This window comes from Pseudophryne corroboree, chromosome 6 (assembly GCF_028390025.1).
Source record: "Pseudophryne corroboree isolate aPseCor3 chromosome 6, aPseCor3.hap2, whole genome shotgun sequence".
NCBI classification, from domain to species: domain Eukaryota; kingdom Metazoa; phylum Chordata; class Amphibia; order Anura; family Myobatrachidae; genus Pseudophryne; species Pseudophryne corroboree.
Window position 1 is genome coordinate 414,320,361 of NC_086449.1, and position 20,318 is coordinate 414,340,678.

Sequence of the window (20,318 nt, forward strand, 5' to 3'; positions counted from 1 at the left end):
GGGATCAGGAGGAGAGAGAGAGAGAGAGAGAGGGGGGGGGAGGAGGATCAGGAGGAGAGACAGAGAGGGCACATGGGAGAGAGGGAGACAGAAACCAGGACCAGACAGAGAGAGGGAGATATGGGGAAGAGAGAGATAGAGACAGTGGCGGAACTGGAGATTGGTGGGCCCCGGTGCAACAATATGCATTGGGCCCCTCTACCTTATTAAAATAAGATTTTACTCACCGGTAAATCTATTTCTAATAGTCCGTAGTGTATGCTGGGAAGTCCGTAAGGACCATGGGGAATAGCGGCTCCGCAGGAGACTGGGCACAATTAAGGAAGCTTTAGTACTACCTGGTGTGCACTGGCTCCTCCCCTATGACCCTCCTCCAAGCCTCAGTTAGGATACTGTGCCCGGAAGAGCTGACACAATTAGGAAGGATTTTGAATCCCGGGTAAGACTCATACCAGCCACACCAATCACACCGTACAACTCGTGATACTATACCCAGTTAACAGTATGAAAAACAACGAAGCCTCTCAACAGATGGCTTCTCAACAATAACCCGTTAGTTTAACAATAACTATATACAAGTATTGCAGACAATTCGCACTTGGATGGGCGCCCAGCATCCACTACGGACTACGAGAAATAGATTTACCGGTGAGTAAAATCTTATTTTCTCTGACGTCCTAGTGGATGCTGGGAACTCCGTAAGGACCATGGGGATTATACCAAAGCTCCCAAACGGACGGGAGAGTGCGGATGACTCTGCAGCACCGAATGAGAGTACTCAAGGTCCTCCTTAGCCAGGGTATCAAATTTGTACAATTTAGCAAACGTGTTTGCCCCTGACCAAGTAGCAGCTCGGCAAAGTTGTAAAGCCGAGACCCCTCGGGCAGCCGCCAAGAAGAGCCCACCTTCCTTGTGGAATGGGCTTTTACAGATATAGGATGCGGCAGTCCCGCCGCAGAATGCGCCAGCTGAATTGTGCTACAAATCCAGCGAGCAATAGTCTGCTTAGAAGCAGGAGCACCCAGCTTGTTGGGTGCATACAGGATAAATAGCGAATCAGTTTTCCTGACTCTAGCCGTCCTGGAAACATAAATTTTCAGGGCCCTGACTACGTCCAGCAACTTGGAATCCTCCAAGTCCCTAGTAGCCGCAGGCACCACAATAGGTTGGTTCAAATGAAAAGCTGATACCACCTTAGGGAGAAACTGTGGACGAGTCCTCAATTCTGCCCTATCCATATGGAAAATTAGATAAGGGCTTTTACACGACAAAGCCGCCAATTCTGACACATGCCTGGCCGAAGCCAAGGCCAATAGCATGACCACCTTCCACGTGAGATATTTTAAATCCACGGTTTTAAGTGGTTCAAACCAATGTGATTTTAGAAATTCCAACACCACATTGAGATCCCAAGGTGCCACTGGAGGCACAAAAGGTGGCTGAATATGCAGCACTCCCTTTACAAAAGTCTGAACTTTAGGCAGTGAAGCCAGTTCTTTCTGGAAGAAAAATCGACAGCGCCGAAATCTGGACCTTTATGGAACCCAATTTTAGGCCCATAGTCACTCCTGACTGTAGGAAGTGCAGAAATCGACCCAGCTGAAATTCCTCTGTTGGGGCCTTCCTGGCCTCACACCACGCAACATATGCAGTGATAATGGTTTGCGGTTACTTCTTTCCTAGCTTTAATCAGCGTAGGAATGACTTCCCCTGGAATGCCCTTTTCCTTTAGGATCCGGTGTTCAACCGTCATGCTGTCAAACGCGGCCGCGGTAAGTCTTGGAACAGACAGGGCCCCTGTTGTAGCAGATCCTGTCTGGGCGGCAGAGGCCAAGGGTCCTCTGATAGCATTTCTTGAAGTTCTGGGTACCAAGCTCTTCTTGGCCAATCCGGAACCACGAGTATCGTCCTTACTCCTCGCCTTCTTATTATTCTCAGTACCTTTGGTATGAGCGGTAGAGGAGGGAACACATAAACCGACTGGTACACCCACGGTGTCACTAGAGCGTCCACAGCTATCGCCTGAGGGTCCCTTGACCTGGCGCAGTATCTTTGTAACTTTTTGTTGAGGCGAGACGCCATCATGTCCACCTGTGGCCTTTCCCAACGGTTTACCAGCATTTGGAAGACTTCTGGATGAAGTCCCCACTCTCCCGGGTGGAGGTCGTGCCTGCTGAGGAAGTCTGCTTCCCAGTTGTCCACTCCTGGAATGAACACTGCTGACAGTGCTATCACGTGATTTTCCGCCCATCAAAGAATCCTTGTGGCTTCTGCCATCGCCATCCTGCTTCTTGTGCCTCCCTGTCGATTTATATGGGCGACTGCCGTGATGTTGTCTGATTGAATCAGTACCGACTGGTTTTGAAGCAGGGGTCTTGCATGACTTAGGGCATTGTAAATGGCCCTTAGTTCCAGAATATTTATGTGTAGGGAAATCTCCTCATTTGACCATAGGCCCTGGAAGTTTTTTCCCTGTGTGACTGCCCCCCAGCCTCAAAGTCCTGTATGCCGAATCTGCAGCCCTCTAGAAGATGAGCACTCTGCAGCCACCACAGCAGAGACACCCTGGTCCTTGGAGACAGGGTTATCAACCGATGCATCTGAAGATGCGATCCGGACCACTTGTCCAACAGGTCCCACTGAAAAGTTCTTGCATGGAACCTGCCGAATGGAATTGCTTCGTAGAAAGCTACCATTTTTCCCAGGACTCGCGTGCAGTGATGCACCGAAACCTGTTTCGGTTTCAGGAGGCCTCTGACTAGAGATGACAGCTCCTTGGGGAGAAACACTTTTTTCTGGTCTGTGTCCAGAACCATCCCCAGGAACAGTAGACGCGTCGTAGGAACCAGCTGCGACTTTGGAATGTTTAGAATCCAGTTGTGCTGTTGTAGCGCTTCCCGAGAAAGTGCTACCCGACCAACAACTGCTCCTTGGACCTCGCCTTTATCAGGAGATCGTCGAAGTACGGGATAATTAAAACTCCCTTTTTTCGAAGGAGTATCATCCTTTCGGCCATTACCTTGGTAAATACCCTCAGTGCCGTGGACAGGCCAAACGGCAGCATCTGAAATTGGTAATGACAATCCTGTACCACAAATCTGAGGTACTCCTGGTGAGGATGGTAAATGGGGACATGCAGGGGGATTACATGGTATCCCTGGACATCAAGGTCCAGGGATACCATGTAATCCCCCTCGTCCAGGCTTGCAATAACCGCCCTGAGCGATTCCATCTTGAACTTGAATTTTTTTATATACGTGTTCAAGGATTTCAAATTTAAAATGGGTCTCACCGAACCGTCCGGTTTCGGTACCACAAACATTGTGGAATAGTAACCCCGTCCTTGTTGAAGTAGGGGCACCTTGACTATCACCTGCTGGGAACACAGCTTGTGAATTGCCTCTAGCACAGCCTCCCTGCCTGAGGGAGTTGTCGGCAAGGCAGATTTGAGGAAACGGCGGGAGGGGGGGGGGGGGGGGGGGAAGACGCCTCGAATTCCAGCTTGTACCCGAGATACTACTTGAAAGATCCAGGGATCCACCTGCGAGCGAGCCCACTGATCACTGAAATTTTTGAGATGGGCCCCCACCGTACCTGGCTCCGCCTGTGGAGCCCCACCGTCATGCGGCGGACTTGGAGGAAGCGGAGGAGGACTTTTGCTCCTGGGAACCGGCTGTTTGTTGCAGCTTTTTCCCCCTACGTCTGCCTTTGGGCAGAAAGGACACGCCTTTTCCCCGCCTGCTTTTCTGGGGCCGAAAGGACTGTACCTGATAATACGGTGCTTTCTTAGGCTGTGAGGGAACATGGGGCAAAAATGCTGACTTCCCAGCTGTTGCTGTGGAAACCAGGTGTGAGAGACCATCCCCGAATAACTCCTCACCCTTATAAGGCAAAACTTCCATGTGCCTTTTAGAATCTGCATCCCCTGTCCACTGCCGAGTCCATAAGCCTCTCCTGGCAGAAATGGACATTGCACTTATTTTAGATGTCAGCCGGCAAATATCCCTCTGTGCATCTCTCATGTATAAGACTGCATCTTTTATATGCTCTATGGTTAGCAATATAGTGTCCCTGTCACATCCATGCTGAAGCAATAGCTGGTCTCAGTATAGTACCTGAGTGTGTATATACACTTCAGGATAGCCTCCTGCTTTCTATCAGCAGGCTCCTTTAGGGCGGCCGTATCCGGAGACGGTAGTGCCACCTTCTTTGACAAGCATGTGAGCGCTTTATCCACCCTAGGGGGTGTCTCCCAACGTGACCTATCCTCTGGCGGGAAAGGGTACGCCATTAGTAACCTTTTAGAAATTACCAATTTTTTATCGAGGGAAGCCCACGCTACTTCACACACTTCATTTAATTCTTCAGAAGGGGGAAAAACCACTGGTAGTTTTTTCTCCCCAAACATAATACCCTTTTTTGTGGTACCTGGGGTTACATCAGAAATGTGTAAAACATTTTTCATTGCCTCAATCATGTAACCCGTGGCCCTATTGGACATTACATTAGTCTCTTCGTCGTTGACACTGGTATCAGTATCCGTGTCGACATCTGTGTCTGCCATCTGAGGTAGCGGGCGTTTTAGAGCCCCTGATGGCCTTTGAGACGCCTGGGCAGGCACGAGCTGAGAAGCCGGCTGTCCCGCATTTGGCATGTCGTCAAATTTTTTATGTAAGGAGTCGACACTTTCACGTAATTCCTTTCATAAGTCCATCCACTCAGGTGTCCGCCCCTCAGGGGGTGACATCACATTTATAGGCATCTGCTCCGCCTCCACATAAGTCTCCTCATCAAACATGTCGACACAGCCGTACCGACACACCGCACACACACAGGGAATGCTCTGACAAAGGACAGGACCCCACAAAGCCCTTTTGAGGAGACAGAGAGAGAGTATGCCAGCACACACCAGAGCGCTATATAATACAGGGACTAACTGAATTATATCCCCTTATAGCTGCTTATATATATATATATATATATATTTTGATATACTGCGCCTAAATATAGTGCCCCCCCCCTCTCTTTTTTTACCCTTCTGTAGCTGTAGACTGCAGGGGAGAGTCAGGGAGCTTCCTTCCAGCGGAGCTGTGAGGGAGAAATGGCGCCAGTGTGCTGAGGGAGGTAGCCCCGCCCCTTTTTTGGCGGACTTCTCCCGCGTTTTTATAACTCTGGCAGGGGTATTAATTTACACCTATATAGCCTCTGGGACTATATATGGTGTAGATTTTGCCAGCCAAGGTGTGTAACATTGCCCTCAGGGCACCCCCCCCCCCAAGCGCCCTGCACCCATCAGTGACCGCAGTGTGAGGTGTACATGAGGAGCAATGGCGCACAGCTGCAGTGCTGTGCTCTACCTTGGTGAAGACTGAAGTCTTCTGCTGCCGCTTTTCCGGACCATCTTCATGCTTCTGGCTCTGTAAGGGGGACGTCGGCGCGGCTTCGGGAACGAACACCAAGGTCGGGTCCTGCGGTCGATCCCTCTGGAGCTAATGGTGTCCAGTAGCCTAAGAAGCCCAAACTACCACCAGTTAGGTAGGTTCGCTTCTTCTCCCCTTAGTCCCTCACTGCAGTGAGTCTGTTGCCAGCAGATCTCACTGTAAAATAAAAAACCTAAAATATACTTTCTCTCTAGGAGCTCAGGAGAGCCCCTAGTGTGCCTCCAGCTTGGCCGGGCACAAGATTCTAACTGAGGTCTGGAGGAGGGTCATAGTGGGAGGAGCCAGTGCACACCAGGTAGTACTAAAGCTTTCTTAATTGTGCCCAGTCTCCTGCAGAGCCGCTATTCCCCATGGTCCTTACGGAGTGCCCAGCATCCACTAGGACGTCAGAGAAAAATATGGATAGCACGTGCCACAGAAAAAACTGTAAGTGGGTGACTGAGGTAGGGCTGAGAGGGAGAGAGCGGGTGACTGAGGCAGGGCTGACAGGGAGAGAGCGGATGACTGAGATGTGCGGCTGCTAAGGGCCGGGGGCCGATGGTCTGGAGAGTTGGGCGCTGCAGCGGGGATCGCTGCTTTAAGGTCCTCTAGTGGTGACACAGTATAGTGCGAGACAGAAGCTGGCTAAAACTGTGTGCCAACAGCTAAGTATGTCTCCTGTGCTGGGGGCAGTTATGTTGGAGGCTGGGGTGACAGGGAGATAGTGGGTGACTGAGGCAGGGCTGACAGGGAGAGAGTGGGCGACTGGTGAGGCAGAGGTGACAGGGAGAGAGTGGGCGACTGGTGAGGCAGGGGTGACAGGGAGAGAGTGGGCGACTGGTGAGGCAGGGGTGACAGGGAGAGAGTGGGCGACTGGTGAGGCAGTGGTGACAGGGACGTACTGGGTGACTGGTGAGGCAGGGGTGACAGGGAGAGAGTGGGTGACTGAAGCAGGGGCGACAGGGAGATAGTGGATGACTGAGGCAGGGGTGACAGGGAGATAGTGGGTGACTGGTGAGGCAGTGGTGACAGGGACGTACTGGGTGACTGGTGAGGCAGGGGTGACAGGGAGAGAGTGGGTGACTGAAGCAGGGGCGACAGGGAGATAGTGGATGACTGAGGCAGGGGTGACAGGGAGATAGTGGGCGACTGGTGAGGCAGTGGTGACAGGGACGTACTGGGTGACTGGTGAGGCAGGGGTGACAGGGAGAGAGTGGGCAACTGGTGAGGCAGGTGTGATAGGGAGAGAGTGGGTGACTGAAGCAGGGGCGACAGGGAGATAGTGGATGACTGAAGCAGGGGCGACAGGGAGATAGTAGGTGACTGAGGCAGGGGTGAGAGGGAGATAGTGGGTAACAGGTATAGAGTGGGTGACTGAGGCAGAGGTGTCAGAGAGAAAGTGTGCTTGCAGAAAGATGGCGGCCGCAGTGTGCAACCCTGTGCCAGTGGTTTCCTTTTCTGGCTCCCCACTCACCTCACCCTGTTATCCAGGCTCTCCTGGGGCAGTGCAGCAGGGGTGCGAGCACACCTCGGGAGGAGCAATGTAACGGTTAGCCGGGTGTGTGTGTGTGTGTGTGTGTGTGTGTGTGTGTGTGTGTGTGTGTGTGTGTGTGTGTGTGTGTGTGTGTGTGTGTGTGTGTGTGTGTGTGTGTGTGTGTGTGTGTGTGTGTGTGTGTGTGTGTGTGTGTGTGTGTGTGTGTGTGTGTGTGTGTGTATATATATATATATATATATATATATATATATATATATATATATATATATATATAAAAATAGGAGTATAGCGCCACGTGTGAGGGAAAACAACACCTGAAAATAAAATATATGTTTATATGTGAAAAACACTCCCTTATAGGTAAAAAAGGGTGTCAGCCGTCCCCTAAAAAGTTTTTCAGCATTGGTAAGATGCTGGATAGGTTTAAAATGAATATGGGTGAATAGGGGTAATGGCGACCAACTGGTGTTTTTAAATATCAGAAATATTCAGCGGACTAAGGTGGTATATATAGTGGACTGGATTAAAAAACTCTTTTTTTTGGTAAAAAGGAAATAACAATTTATTTTGTCAATCATAAAAAATATATAAATAGTAATATTTTCCAAACTTGCTTTCTAAACAATATATATATATAAAGCCGATTCCTCTACAGATATAAAAAATTTATTAAAACGGATTATATAATAAAAAAGCAGTTATAAAAATATTAAGACATAAAATAGAAAAAACTTGAATTAGAAGTTATTAAAAAACAGCTTAACTTAGGATGGAGGGTCATACAGGGGATTTATTGTACACACACACACACACACACACACACACACATATAGCAAAATACGCACACAGATAACCACACACACTCTGGTACTTACATACTTTACCCCTACTGGCTGGCTCTCTGGTTCCGAGAAGGCCCTTCACGACTGACAGCAGCATCAGCAGTGCGGTGCCGGGTTGAAGGGGAATGCAACTGCCTTCTCATCCCGACTGCCACCTCTCACTTATACACCCTCTGGTCTCTCTCATATTACTTCACATCTCTCCTTTTTCTCTCTAAGTCTTGCTCTCTTTTACACACATGCTATCTTGTTTTATTTCTGCCACACACACGCTATCTCATTCTGTCTCTCATACTATACATCCCTACACTGCCTCTCTCATACATTCATACATCCCGCACGCTGATGCACTCATACATCCCGCACGCTGGGGGGCGACACACAGGGGATGACACATAGGGCGCAGGGGACTGGACGGGGTGGCGACGCGCAGGGGACTGGACGGGGGGTGGCGACACACAGGGCACCGGGGACTGGACGGGGTGGCGACACAGGGCACCGGGGACTGGACGGGGTGGCGACACACAGGGCACCGGGGACTGGACGGGGGTGGCGACACACAGGGCACAGGGGGCAAAAAGCAGGGCGCAGGGGACCGACACGCAGGGCACATGAGTCTGTATGGGAGGGCAACATGCAGGGCACCGGGGTCTGTATGGAGGGGGGGGCGACATGCAGGGCGCAGTGGACTACTGGGGGCGACGACATGCAGGGCACAGGGCACTGTATGGGGAGGTGACATGTAGGGCACAGGGGACTGTATGGGGAGGCGACACGCAGGGCACAGGGGCTGTATGGGTAAGGGCGATGAGCAGGACGCAGGGGACTGTATGGGGAGGCGACACGCAGGGCACAGGGGCTGTATGGGTAAGGGCGATGAGCAGGACGCAGGGGACTGTATGGGGAGGCGACACGCAGGGCACAGGGGCTGTATGGGTAGGGGCGATGAGCAGGACGCAGGGGACTGTATGGGGAGGCGACACGCAGGGCACAGGGGCTGTATGGGTAGGGGCGATGCGCAGGACGCAGGGGACTGTATGGGGAGGCGACACGCAGGGCACAGGGGCTGTATGGGTAGGGGCGATGCGCAGGACGCAGGGGACTGTATGGGGAGGCGACACGCAGGGCACAGGGGCTGTATGGGTAGGGGCGATGCGCAGGACGCAGGGGACTGTATGGGGAGGCGACACGCAGGGCACAGGGGCTGTATGGGTAGGGGCGATGCGCAGGACGCAGGGGGACTGTATGGGGAGGCGACACGCAGGGCACAGGGGCTGTATGGGTAGGGGCGATGCGCAGGACGCAGGGGACTGTATGGGGAGGCGACACGCAGGGCACAGGGGCTGTATGGGTAGGGGCGATGCGCAGGACGCAGGGGACTGTATGGGGAGGCGACACGCAGGGCACAGGGGCTGTATGGGTAGGGGCGATGCGCAGGACGCAGGGGACTGTATGGGGAGGCGACACGCAGGGCACAGGGGCTGTATGGGTAGGGGCGATGCGCAGGACGCAGGGGACTGTATGGGGAGGTGACACGCAGGGCACAGGGGTCTGTATGGGTGGGGGCGATGCGCAGGACGCAGGGGACTGTATGGGGAGGTGACATGTAGGGCACAGGGGACTGTATGGGGAGGTGACATGCAGGGCACAGGGGACTGTATGGGTGGGGGCGATGCGCAGGGGACTACCAGAATGAGCCACAAGCAGGAGACTGTTTGGGGGCCACACACATGGGTAGGGGCAACACACAGGGCGCAGGGGACTGTACTGAGGGGGGCGACACACAGGACAAAGCAGACTGTAAGGGGGGGTAACACCTAGTGCAGGGGACTGCAAGGGTGGGCAACATGCAGGGCTCAGGGGACTGTATGGGGGGGTCGACACGCAGGGCACAGGGGACTGTATGGGTGAGGGTGACACGCATGGGAACTACAGGGGTGAGCCACAATCAGAAGACTGTTTGGGGGGCCACACACATGGAGGAGGGGTCAACACATAGGACGCAGCGGACTGTAAGGAGGGTACAACACACAGGGCGCATGGGACTGTAAAGGGGGGCAACATGCAGGGCACAAGGGACTGTATTGCGGGGCAACACCCAGGGAACTGTACAGTGGGGTGACTTGTCACAATCTGGGGAGCACTCACCTGGTGAGAAGGAGCAGGATCAGGTATGGAGGAACCAGCTAAGGAGGCTGCAGAGAGGACCAGTCCGGCAGCAACAGCTAGGAAGGGCTTCAGTGAAGTCCGACAATGCATTCAGCTTTACCCGCATCCTTTTGGTGAGGGGAGGCAAACACCCAGGCTGGCGGCAGATGCAGGGCTGGCAGAATGATCTAGGCGGGCGGCGGTAGCGGGCACACACACAAGGGCAGTGTCTGGAGGAAGGGGGCGGAAGCGGCTTTTGCCGAGGTCCGCAGCCACACTGCGGGGCACCAGCGGCTTTTGCTGAGGTCCGGGGGCCACACTGCGGGGCACGTCACTGGTGCACCGTGCAGGCAGTGTCTGGGGAAAGGCGTGATCAGCTCTGGCGCTATGGGTGTCAAGGGAGTGCTGGACCTGGTGCTGGGGGCTGTGGCTGCAGAGGAAGCTCCGGAGGGCAGGGGGACAGCCCATAGCCACGCATGCAGGGCGCAGGGGAGTACCATGGCTGTAGAGGAAGCTCCGGAGAACAGGGGGACAGCCCATAGTCATGCATGCCGAGCGCAGGGTTGTACCGTCACTGGTGCACCGTGCAGGCAGTGTCTGGGGGAAGGAGCATAGGCGTGCGCAGCTTATTTTATTAGGGTGCGCACCGCCAGAGGGGCTTGTCTAGCACTATTTTACATTCTCTCAGTAAAATCACATGGCTTAATCTAATTTATCCCTAGTTCCCAATAGTACATGTAGATATAATACACCCCAGAAAAATAAAATTAATAAAATGAAGCATAATGGCAAGACCACTGGCCAGTATTCCACTCTTGCATAACCCCGAGCCCCAGCTGCCACTGCGCCCTGTCGCTGCTTACACTTCCCCAACCTATTCCTGACCCAGTGGCAGAACTAGAGTGTGGTGGGCCTAGGTGCATATGCATTCTCTTGCACCCCAGCACCTACACCCTGATTTTGAGTGGGACACTCTGAAAATTGTGAGATTTAGGGGGCGAACATTTGAGTTATTCACATTATGTCACACAGTATGAGCCGAAAATTCACATTATGCCACACAGTATGAGCTAAAATTCACATTATGCCACACAGTATGAGCCAAAATTCACATTATGCAGCACAGTATGAGACGAAATTGACATTATGCCACACAGTTTGAGCTGAAATTCACATTATGCCACAACGTATGAGACGAAATTCACAATATGCCACACGGTATGAGCCAAAATTCACAATATGCCACACTGTATGAGCCACAATTCACATTATGCCAGAAGGCATGAGACGAAATTCACATTATGCCACAATTCATGAGCCGAAATTTACAATATGCCACAAGGCATGAGCCGAAATTCAGAATATGCCACAAGGTATGAGCCTAAATTCACAATATGCTACACGGTGTGAGCCGAAATTCACAATATGCCACATGGTATGAACCGAAATTCACAATATGCTATACGGTATGAACCGAAATTCACAATATGCCACACAGTATGAGCCGAAATTCACAATATGCAAATGGTATGAGCCGAAATTCACATTATGTTACACGGTATGAACAGAAGAAATGCATATTCTGGTTTTCATATTCGGAGGATGACACTGGGGTGAGGCAGAGGGTGACAGCCATGAGGGTGACACTGGGGTGATGCAGTCGAAGAAAGGCAGAGGGTGACATGTAGTGGGAAACAGAGGGTGATACTGGGGTAACACAGTGGGTGATAGGCAAATGGTAACACTGGGGACATGTAGTGGGTGACAGGCAAATGGCAACACTGGGGACATGTAGTGGGGGACAGGTAGAGAGAGTGACAGCCATGAGGGTAGCACTGGGGTGAGGCAGTGAGAGAAAGGCAGAGGGTAACACTGAGGATACTTAGTAGATGACAGGCAGAGGGTGACACTGGGGACATGTAGTGGGAAACAACAAAAACAGAGAAAGATTGTCTCTTTGTTGGCGCACTTAAGAAACTATGAAAAAGAAATATATTTATGTATTCTGAATTTTTAACCCGCAGGACAAGTAGTGGGGACAGGCAGAGAGTTTGACACTGGGGTGAGGCAATGGGACATAGACAGAGGGGCACACTATGGACAAGTAATGGGTGACATGCATAGGGAGACACTAGTGATACGTACTGGGTGACATGGAGGAAGGTTGGGGGTGCAGCAGATGGGCATTTGGAGCTGTGAGGGGAGAGTGGGGCATGTGTGGGCAGCAAGTATTGAGAACGCTCCTAATGAAAAAGCTGAGAGAAGACCATGTACCCTGGCCACACCACATCCATTAATGTGGAGACCTGACAGCATACTTGCCTACCCTCCCGGAATGGGCGGGAGGCTCCCGAAAAACGGGTGACCCTCCCGCCCCCCCGGAAGAGCAGGCAAGTCTCCCGGTCACAGGGGTCCCCCTCTGCCCGGCCGACCACTTAACGAGTAAAGTGGGCGGTCCGGGCAGGTGATGACGCGATTCTTGTTGAATCGCGTCATCGTAACCACGCCCCCTGCTGTATAATGCCGGTAATTGCGGCATTACACAGCAGGGGGCGTGGCTTACACAATGCTGTCAGAAGCCCCGCCCCGTTACGCCTCTGGTCCGCCCCCTGCACGGCATCTCAGCCTGAGAGCAGCCCAGAAGTCGGCAACTCTGCCTGACAGACACCGGGAAGAGCCAGCATGAAGCAGAGAGTTGGGTAAGTGGGACAAACCTTGGCTGTGGGCAGCTACTCTCTCCAGTACCACTAGCTGGCTCAGCTTCGCCGACACCTTTCCCTGCAGACGCTCTGAGTCCTGGCCCCTCAGCAGCTCTTTCAGTGTGCACTCTACTCCGTCCATCACCTCCGCGGGTCCCGCAGCCATGGCATCCTGTAAACAGAATCTGTCAAACAAGTCATGTCACACAAACACAGGGGCCGCTGGGGGGAGTACAGACAGCACCTGCAGAGTAGAAACTTGCCCGCTTCTCCATGATCCTTAGTGGACCCGCTTCACCATGACTGTGGAGCTGGTATATGTAATAGGCTAACACTGAGGGGTACCTGACATTAGGGTATGCCTGTGCAATACCCCCCATGATTAGAACGCATACATATACATTTAAACACGCATATGGGTTTGGTATGCATGACAGCCGGATGGGATGCCGGCAGTCAAAATACCGACGCCAGCATCCAGAGGAATTCAATCCTGACGGGTGATTTAACTAATCTATCCTCTGTCCCCTACCCCCTAAGCCTAACCCTAACCTCCCCTCCCTAAACTCAACCTGGTGGTGCCTTATCTTAACCCCCCTGTCCGCAGCCTAACCCTAACCTCCCACCTACTGTAGCCTAACCCTATCCCCTCCAGTGTCGGCTAAATCTACCCCCCTCCCCCTCCTCCCCCCTTCTCCGGCAGTAGGCAAAGTTTTGTGGCTATACTTACAATGGCCGGGATCCTAACACATACACAGACATGGTACACACACTGTACATATACACACAAATACAAAACATACATATACACATACAGTACATATAAACACACACAGAACACATACATATGCACATATATAGAACACATACACATACAGTACATATAAACACACACACACACAGAACACATACAGTACATATAAACACACAGAACACATACACATACAGTACATATAAACACAGAACACATACACATACAGTACATATAAACACACACACACAGAACACATACACATACAGTACATATAAACACACACACACACACAGAACACATACACATACAGTACATATAAGCACATACACAGAACACATACATATGCACATATATACACTAGAGTATACACACAAACCCACTGACACCTGTAGGATGGAGCCCAGTGGTAGCTGCAGGAACCAGGAGCAGATCAGTGCTGGCAGTCGTGCAGGGCACTTTTCATCATTAAGCTCCGCCCACTAGCGGCTTATGCCGCGATTCGTGGGTCGGTGGGGGAGGGGGCGGAGCCAATATGACACCATTCAAAGAGAAATATGTCATAATGGCTCCAGCCCTCACCACCAACCCGCAAATCGCGGCATATAGCCGCGAGTGGGCGGGGCTTCAAACACCGGGACAGGGACCCACTTGAAAAAAATATATATTTGATCCACGGTGGGGGGAAACTCACAGGTCCTTCCATTGCCCAAAGTTTAGTTGAGCCAGCTCTGGCATGCCCCTGGCCACTGCAAATGCCCTAGGCATTTGCCTATAGATAGGGCCGGCTCTGACTATCTGCTTACGTTCTCCGCTGCCACCTGTCAAGTGTCAGGGTTGCTGGACATTAGGGGGTGCCTGTGCGCACCAGGCACCCCCCGTGCACACACCTATGAGAAGGAGTGATCAGCTCTGCCGCTGTGGGTGTCACGGAAAGTGCTGGTGCTGGGGACCGTGGCTGCAGATGAAGCTCCGGAGGGCACTGGGACAGCCCATAGCTGCGTATGCCTGCAGGGGAGTATCGTGTCTGCAGTGGAAGCTCCGTGGGCAGGGGGACAGCCCATGGCCGTCGGGCAGGAAGGAGGCGCAGAAGGGGGAGAGAATAGAGAACGGGCTGCGCCTCCTTTCTTTATGAGTTCACCTTCTCTGGAGCAGCAGCATCAGTCCGGTATGTGATCCGGATGAGCTGCCCGGGGCTGTTGTATGCTTGTGCCTGGAGCACACAGGGGATAAAGGAAGCTGTGCTAAGCACTATTGAACTTCCCGCTCCTAGCTGACTGCGGCGATCACGTGATGTAAGCCGGCCCAGGCACCGCTCGAACTGGACAATTAAATCTATTTAATGTGAGCGGTGCCAGGGCTAGTTATTGTCACAGTGTGCCCCCAGTAGCCCCAAAACACTCCCCAGCCCCACTGAATTACCGAAGTGTAGGCAGTTCCCCTGTAGTTTACTGTATGAAAATGGGAGGCAGTGAAAAAGTCGGCCATGTTTGTGCTCTCATATGAAGCCTCTGTGAGTACACCCCCTGCTGGCGGCCACTGCGCAGCCGCAACAAATTGAAAAGCCCTATCTTTATAATGGGGCATATTTTACGGAATTAAAAAAAAACTATAACTTTCTAAAACACCACAACCCCAAAAGGCACTACACTGGGGCATACTCTATCTAATAAAACAAACCCCAAGTCTTAATTCGTCCTCTATCCTGAGTTATGCCTTCCCAAAAAAATCTTCATTCACTCTATAGGAAAACGGTGTCAAAAAGCCACTGAGGGAGTGGCAGAAAAAAACTGACAGTTGGAACTTTAGCTTACTCCCAATTCCTCATTTTTTATTATTTTGCCCTGAAATTTGGCATGCAGCAGTGGGTGACGATTCTACGCGCCCATGCCAAATTTCAGCTCAGTATGTCCAATCACTTTTGAAGTATAGCCCCTCAAACACCATGCCCCCATCTCACAAGTTCCCTATGGGAGAATTCCGTTTGTTCGATTCAGCCTTAATATAAGGGCACGACCGTGCCCTTATAATAAACACACATATACTGTACTCCTGGCCGGCCTCCCCCCTCACATTGCCCACTTGCCTCAGTCCCACAGTGGGAGATGGGCGAGGATATGATTTTGTTGCCGGCTGTCTCCTCCCCTCTTCTCTACAGATGCTGCATGTCGCTGTCCATTTGCTGTACAGCTCTGGAAGGCACTGGAAAGGCAGCCGGGCAAGCGGATTCCCAGTAGATGCTGCCAGGCTGTCAGGCAGAGGGAGGCTTTGCCGGGCAGACAGGGAGAGGGATGTTCTGGCGGGCGGTCGCTCAGAGGGATGCATGGGCAGAGACGGGTGCTGACGTGCAGCAGTGCGGGACTGTGATTGCGCTGTTAACATGACAACGTGCAGCTCAATACCTATTTAATGTGCCGGCTGACCCTGACTATGAGAGGCGTCTGCGGTGGGCGGGAGTAGAGGAGCAGCAGGTTGAAGGAGCCGAGCACTGTTCTCGGTGCCCCCTCAAACCCAGTGCCCGGGGCACGTGACCCCCTAGTTACGGCCATGACTGTACTATAGCTGACTTTGCCTTTTTTGATTGACATAATACTGGAGGTATGCTTAAACCAAAATACATTTAATACAGGCTCATTCTGAACCACAGGAAAATTCAAACTGGGACTGGGTTCAGATCGGATATCGTCAGGGATCCAGACCAGGTTTTGGTTCAGTTCTGTACACAATATTTGGTGGTTTCGGATTTTTGGAGAACCGAACCGTACACCTCTGATGTATATGCTAATTACTTATTTGTTAGTAATATGTTAAATGTCTTCCATTATGGTCAATTTAACTGTGCTTTTGTCTAACTTATACATCAGAATCAGAATCAGCTTTATTGGCCAGGTATACTTACGTATACTAGGAATTTGTCTTCGGTTTGCTATACAACAGCCAAGTAGGTAACAGGTAAGCAGGTGTGTGTGTGTGTGTGTGTGTGTGTGTGTGGGGGGGGGGGGGCAAATAAAGTGACACAGATAGGTATACCGTAGGGACACAAGTGAGTTACGTGTACGTCTAGTCAGTCAATGTTCAGGAGTTCAGCAGGCGGACAGCTTGGGGAAAGAAACTTTTGGGCATAGCTATTTCTATTTCTCCGTATATGAGGTTAATCCATCATCACACCAAATAAATGAACTGCAGACTCACTAAGGACGGACACATTACACCAATCCATTGGCATCCTCAGTATGTCAGAGAGCCTGGTACAATCTGCACTTGTATATTTAGTCTGTCATAATCTCCTCCTTACACTATATCCACCATATGTTGCTCATATACATTTATCACTAGACACTTGGGTTTGTTTGATGCCTGCTGTGACCTTCCAATTATTCAAAGAAACCCACAGTTACTGTGTCCTGCAGGATTAGTTTGGAGTGTTTCTTGCACACTATTGGCTGCTAAGTAGAAAATGGATTACTGTAACTTTATCATGTATCTAACTTTTATCTTAAACACTTCATAAATAACTATATTTCAAGTATTAGTATATATACAGCTATATTTCATGTATTAGTATAATTGTTAGAATTTGGGTTTTGAAGATATCTGTCAAGCAAAAAGTGTGCTTATTTATTGTGTTCATCTCTCTGTAAACGAAGAAACATTTACAGAAAATGTGTGATTTGAACCCATGTGTCATTTTCCACATGTGTCATTATACTAATGTTATTTCTTATTTTTTTTAAGAGAAGGCTCCATTTGAATGTTCCATTTGTGTTTTTAGAAAAAAGAGATTATCTACAAAGTCTAGTCTCAGATGAGATTACATTTGTGTGGCAAGGTATTCTGTAATGTAGGAACAATGGAGTGTTTTAGAAACTAGTATAAGTTTAAATTGGAGACAAGAAAGGTGAAAGATGAACCTTTTATTACAATTAGCTCAGTTTAAGAATGAGCAAAAGGAGAGCAGATTCCAGATGTTAGGAAACAATGGAAGACAAGGGTTAGTTGCTGTAAAGTCTGGTACTAGAGTTGGCATTAGTTCAAAAGAGCAAGAAATAAAAAAAAGTAAGAATATTTTATTTTTTAGATAGAATATTGAAATGAGAATAAAGTGGATTTCAGTATGATGTATGCTTACTGAAATGGAGATATTAGAGAGACTAAAGCTTGTTCTGGAACAAGCTTGAATGCAATCAGAAAATATAGACAACAATACCTAAATCTAATAAATAGTATTTATTGCTAGAGCTATTTATGAACTAGGTTGCTGATTATGCACCCATGTATCTTCACGGTGGAGACAATTTTTGGCATTTGGGCAACTGCTTCCAGTCATGGATGTACTATGGATTTTGTCTATTTGAAATTATACAATTCATTCACTATTGTGATGCATAAAATGCCTCATTGTGCCTTTTCTGGACATACAGTATAGTAGTGGCCATTACTAGACCATTCAGCAATTTTTGTGGCTTGAGGTGACATTGTGCTTTCTAATTGAGTTACAGTGTAATGTTTCATATCATCATCTAGGGAATTTTGTTGGCAATTAATACCTGTAGCAAAACATAGGCCCTCATTCCGAGTTGTTCGCTCGCAAGCTGCTTTTAGCAGCTTTACACACGCTAAGCCGCCGCCTACTGGGAGTGAATCTTAGCTTCTTAAAATTGCGAAAGAAAGATTCTCAAAAATGCGATTACACACCTCTTAGCAGTTTCTGAGTAGCTTCAAACTTACTTGGCATCTGCGATCAGTTCAGTGCTTGTCATTCCTGGTTTGACGTCACAAACACACCCAGCGTTCGCCCAGACACTCCTCCGTTTCTCCAGCCACTCCCGCGTTTTTCCCAGAAACGGTAGCGTTTTTTCACACACTCCCATAAAACGGCCAGTTTCCGCCCAGAAACACCCACTTCCTGTCAATCACACTACGATCACCAGAACGAAGAAAAAACCGTGAGTAAAATTCCGAACTGCATAGCAAATTTACTTGGCGCAGTCGCACTGCGGACATTGCGCATGCGCATTCGCGACTAATCGCTCCGTTGCGAAAAAAAAAAAACGAGCGAACAACTCGGAATGACCCCCATAGTTGTGCTATTTTTTATTTTTATTTTTGCTTCTGCCTACTAGAACCATCGTCCAATCAGGTGCTGCCATCAGTTGACCAATCAGAGTGTCAGCAGACATATGTATATGCCATGTGCACTCTTTTAGACATATATGAAGTGCTTTTTCTCCATGTGTGTATGTTTGAAGCCTCTGACATGCATGACAAAGAAAACCATGTACAGCTGATTGCTGAAGGGGGGTATTCTGACAGATTGTTAGGGTCTCCTGCTCTGTGCTGCCACGTCGTCATGGCAACCGGGAGACAAGTGCTAGCGGAGTAACCTGAGCGTAGCTGATACTCCGGTTCGGGTCTTTTGCTGTGCTGTGGTTACAGGCTCTGTGCACGGCAGGGGATCCGGTGCTGGTTTTTGTGCTCACAGTCTATGAGGTCTGAGTGGGGCGTGGACAGCACCTGCTATATAAACCCTCTTCTCAGGTTAGGCAGATGCTGCTGAATCTTTGTTGGTTAGTCAGTTCCTGAAAGCTAGCTAGTACTGTGTAACTTTGTATTTGTTTGTTGCTTACTGCAAATAGGCCTTGGGATTTGGTATTACACTCTGCCAATCCAGACCTAGCAGTAAGACTGGAGTCAGTCGTTTAACCTGCTGGGGTTCTTTTGCTACTCTGTGAACCTAGCAAGTTTGCGGCTGTATTCTCAGACTTGCCTGCCAAAATCCTTTCTTACTGTGCAAGGTGTTCAGGTGTCAGTTTAGTGGCAGTAAGCTGAACCAGTGCACTGCAAGTGAAGACTAGGATTGTGGAGACTCTCCTTGTGTCTATTATTCCATCTCTGACCAAGGAGTTTACTGCCACACCCGTTGGCAACCCTTTAGGGTTTTGCTGTTGCCCTTAGCAACAGCATTTCGGGTTCTCTACGTATTAAATCACTACATCTTGCTTCTTTCCATCTGAGCATTCCTAATACTAGGGAGACACCCAGTTTCTTAGCCTTTGAGCTTCTCTGTTCACTTTGTGTTTATTTTGTTACCCTATCACCTTCTGTGTATGTAATGTCATATTCCCCAGTCTGTCTGTGAGTTCATTTGTTTTGCATCCCTCACCGTTCAGACACCAGTACATTCCTGCTGGCACTGGTGTGCATAACATATTCAGCAGCCTAATACTCCTGTTGAAATTTTGTGGGAATATGGAGCATACCCCTCAAAATACTTTGCAACAGGTGGTCGATCAGGTGCAGGTCCTGACTCGACAATTTAATGATTTGTCCATTAAAATGCACACCTCGCAGGCCGCTGGCGGAGCTCCCGCAGCAGCAGTACCTTCAGGGGTTAAGGAGCCGAAAGTAAATCTCCCGGATCGTTTTTCTGGAGATCGCTCGCAGTTCTTTTGTTTCAAGGAGAGCTGCAAGCTATATTTCCAGCTTAGGCCTCAGTCTTCTGGGTCGGAGATTCAGCGGGTGGGCATAGTGATTTCCTTGCTACAAGGAGACCCACAGGTCTGGGCATAAGGGTTGCAGCCTGACTGTCCGTCGCTTAAAAGTGTTGATGCTTTTTTTACGGCACTGGGCATGTTGTATGATGACCCTGACAAGACGGCTTCAGCCGAGGCTCAGATTTCGATCCTTAAGCAAGGGCGAAGGCCAGTTGAGGTTTATTGTACGGAGTTTCGGAGGTTGGCCCATGATACCCAGTGGAATGACCCAGCCCTGAGACACCAGTACCGAAGAGGTCTTTCTAACCAGTTAAAAGACCAACTGGTACAATATCCCTTGCCTGATAGCTTGGATCAGCTCATGCAGTTATCCATTCGGGTGGATAGACGGCTGAGAGAGCGCAGGCTTGAAAGGGAGACTGAGGTTTACTTCTTTCCCAAGGGAACCTCAGACTCTGAGGAATTTTCT

The 20,318-nt window shown here is 50.0% G+C and overlaps 1 long non-coding RNA gene across 4 annotated transcripts in view; it reads right to left on the reverse strand.

The window, feature by feature from the left end:
* Positions 1 to 14,734, reverse strand: part of LOC134932477 (uncharacterized) — an 80,386-nt gene extending 65,652 nt beyond the window's left edge. For 2 of the 4 annotated variants that reach the window (XR_010179364.1, XR_010179363.1), the window contains exons 1-2: positions 14,246 to 14,734; positions 12,620 to 12,776 (exon numbers count right to left, since the gene is read on the reverse strand). This is a non-coding gene — a long non-coding RNA (uncharacterized LOC134932477). The remainder of the gene's footprint in view (positions 1 to 12,619; positions 12,777 to 14,245) is intronic. The other 2 variants (XR_010179365.1, XR_010179362.1) reach the window with 2 other exon arrangements.
* Positions 14,735 to 20,318: the final 5,584 nt, after the last annotated feature.